This window comes from Vipera ursinii (genome assembly GCF_947247035.1).
Source record: "Vipera ursinii genome assembly, chromosome: 3".
Classification (NCBI taxonomy): Eukaryota; Metazoa; Chordata; class Lepidosauria; order Squamata; family Viperidae; genus Vipera; species Vipera ursinii.
The window spans coordinates 110,019,792-110,023,436 of NC_139516.1; positions in this window are offsets into that span (position 1 = coordinate 110,019,792).

Genomic DNA, 3,645 nt, shown 5'->3' on the forward strand with positions numbered 1-3,645 from the left:
GTGGAGGGGGAATGATGGCTGAAAAAAAAATCAGGACAACCACTTGGGGCAGCAAAGAGAGCTTTGAATCCTAGCAACCACACAGATAGATGTATGTGTTGTATATCCTTGTTTGTTTGTGTGTGTGTGTGTGTGTGTAAAAAAAAAAGTTTTAAGCAAAATTCCCTTCTCCTCCACATAGTATATGTGGTTTCCTCATTCTGAAGTCTTCTATCAGTGGCCTGGGAGTTTGAGGGATCTAAGCTGTTTGTAACACTGCACTGTTCTGGATAGAGAGCTTTAATGTCGTCCTTAGGATTCATAGCTTTTGAGTGATCCTACCACCACTGGGACCGCTTTGACTTTCCGCATCCTCTTTAGTTCTTCCTTCAGGCCCTGGCAGTTTTCTACCTTTTCTTACTACTCCTTCCTGACGTTGCTATTCCTGACTATTCCTGCTGTTGTCTTCTGGTCCTTTGCCTTCTACCACAACGTCTGCGTGATTGGTCAGGACCTAGCTGCCTGTCTGAATCTGGAAGTCCCACATGACCTTGGCCCTTTTACTCCTCATGACTTTCTGTGGAATCTCATCTGGACTTGGGAGGGCCCATACATGATAGCTGTTCCTGTATACCAAGCATGTCAAACTCTGATGTCACGTGATGTCGTGCGATGTATCTTGACTTTTTCCCCATTGCTGGCAATGGGGTGGGCGCGGTTTCAGTATGATGCATCCAGCCTGTGGCCCAGCAGTTTGACATGCCTGCTGCACACCATGCCTAGTTGCTAGCTTGTGCCTTTCAGTGCATGCTTTTCTTCAGCGCATACAATTCAGAAATAAACCTCCATTTGGTTATCAGTGACAGACACTCACAGATACAGAACTTTTATTATACACATTAGAAAACTACAATATTACATTACTTTTTGACATAATTGCCATTCAAATTGAGGCACTTGTCATAACATCTTACAAGGTTTGAAATTCCTTAGTAGTAGTCACTCAGTGCCAAATCTGAGCTATGGGGGGGGGGGGTTGATAAAAAAAGATCCCAATGAAACTGCTTCAAAAGTTCTTGAGTTCGTCTAGCGGTGTGCGGGCGAGCATTATTGCAAATCAACACCACACCGGAAGTGGTGCCATAGAAAATCCTGTCAAATGTGAAGATGCCAAAGGAGTACTGCCAGTGAAGTTCGTGGAGCATGGTTTGACCATCAATTTCAAAGTCTACTGGGAAACATTACGAAAACTCAGACGAGCCATCCCTAACAAGCGTCAGGGCATGCTGACTTCTGGTGTGTTGTTGGTTCACAATAATGCTCGCCTGCACACCGCTAGACATACTCAAGAACTTTTGAAGCAGTTCTGTTGGGATTTTTTGATCACAGGTGTTGTGAAAGTAAACAACTCAAATTCCTGCTACATAACTGGGCAACAAAATGAAAATGTAACAAGAGCTCAACATTCCTTTAAAATTATTATAATAGTAATAATTGATGTAATAGTCATCAAAAGAGAAAGAGCTCCACCAACGGAGAATTCTTATGCATCTTTAATCTCATTTGAAGCTATTATATATCCTTTGCTGGACAGTAAATTAGACTATTTATGGACAACCCATGATATCATAATAACTCAGCTCCCAGCTACACTTTCCTGTATTTGTAAATAATTCTTTAGTCCATTTAAATAGCTACTCTGATTAAATTATGAAATGAGTGCCAGTTGAATTGTTTACCAATATTTTTTTAAAAAAAATCAGCAAAACAGTACCTTTTTACTTGCTTTTAAACAAAGTACTTGGGGAGTTAAAAATGAATTGTTTATGCTTATGCTTACAATAGCCTAGTGACACAGATTTCTAATTACAAAGGAATCCCAGTAAGGAAGAAAAACATGGAGTATTGCCTCCTTAAATTCACTTTTTCTTCCTTCTCACCATCAGCATTTCAGAATGAGCAATACTAACAACACTAATTTTAAAAAAACCCTAATGTTACACATGGACAGTGGAATCTCAATTTAATGGAAATAGCAAGAATGAATGAATAATAGTTCTAATCCTGAACAGAGAGACTTCATCCCCCTCAAATATTTTGCACAGGACTGCTGCTCCCAACATCATCCCTCAATGGTCATACTGACTGGGACTTCTGGGAGTTACTATTCAGCAATTTGTAGCATATTTTCTCACCATTGCTTTAGTATATTATTACCTGAGACACATATCTGGTGTCAAGAACAGAGAAGACTTAGTGTGTTTATGTACACTAGATTATCATATTGAATCCCATAATAGGGAGATTTACTTGCAAATAATATACAAAAGACTGCACTTTAATAGTTCTCTCAGGTATCAGAGCTTTAATTAAATATACATTGCAAAACCAATATATTAAAGCTATTTTAGATAACATAAATTTAGCACACAGCAAGCAAGCAAGAAGTGACTTCACAGCAGCACTGCTGTGAAAACAAGTGTAAAATTTTTGGTTTTCCATCTATACAATGGTGGAACTGTCATTTGGGACATTACAGGTAGTCCTGAACTTAAAAACAGTTGCTTAGTGACTGTTGAAAGTTACGATGGTCCTCCCTAGAATATTCACAACTTGGTTCCAAAGTTCCAGCAGTGGCTGCCACTCTCACCCCATGTTCACATGATCACATGTTGGATACTCAACAACCAGTCCACATTTATGGCCATTTGCAGTGCCTGTCACTGATGTGACTGTTTTACAAAGCTTTTACTGAAAACCAGTGTTTACTTCCAGTTTTTAGCAAAACTGGCCCATTGCAAACTATAGCTTCATGACCACAGCTGCCACTTTATGACTGCCACACTCGTGAAGTGGCCACAAGAAAAAGAAAGTAAAACTGGATCAATTATGTGGGGATCCATTTTACAACCATCATGACTTAATGACCATGATGGGCAGGCTCCATAACAGTTGTGAGTCAGGTATTACCTGATACAGGTATTAACATGAAGAACCATCAAATCAGGATATTTGCAAGAGGTAACTGCTATTATTTTCCAGGGACCTTATTTACTATATCACTGGTATAGCAGTAGAAGTCCTAAAGCCATACCTGAAAGAGATAACAGCCTAACTGATTAAAAAAAGGAAAGGTGTTTACCTAACTCTTAAGTGATATTGCATTCCCTTGGAGGGAAGGGGATATGCAGCCTGTGAGTACATTCTGAAACTTACAGTTAGTTCATTTCCTAAAGTATATTCTAGATTCTATACATTATACTAGCAACATTAGCATCCATCGATTTGGGAATTGTTCTAGAAGGAGATCTGGCCAGCAGCTCTTCATAGAGAATTTTGGTTCTATTATATCCTCATCTTGTAAGATCTGGATGTCCTGGATACAAGTAAGGGGAGAGTAATTTGCCCATGTTTTTTCCTTGCAATAGTAAGCTTGCATTCCCAGTTTGCTCCATATCATGCTGCAACCTACCTTTCCATTCTCACCATACTTTCTGAAATTCAAGACTGGTGTTACTGTCCAGTAGTTCTCTGCCTGAGAATGACGATTCTTCTCTTGCATTGTACTTTCCCTCCCTCTCTCCCTCCCTTCTGGCAACATAAATTTCTAGGCAGCACAGTCTCCCGCCTTCTCATGTAGAGGTGCTTTCTACAGTGCAGACAACA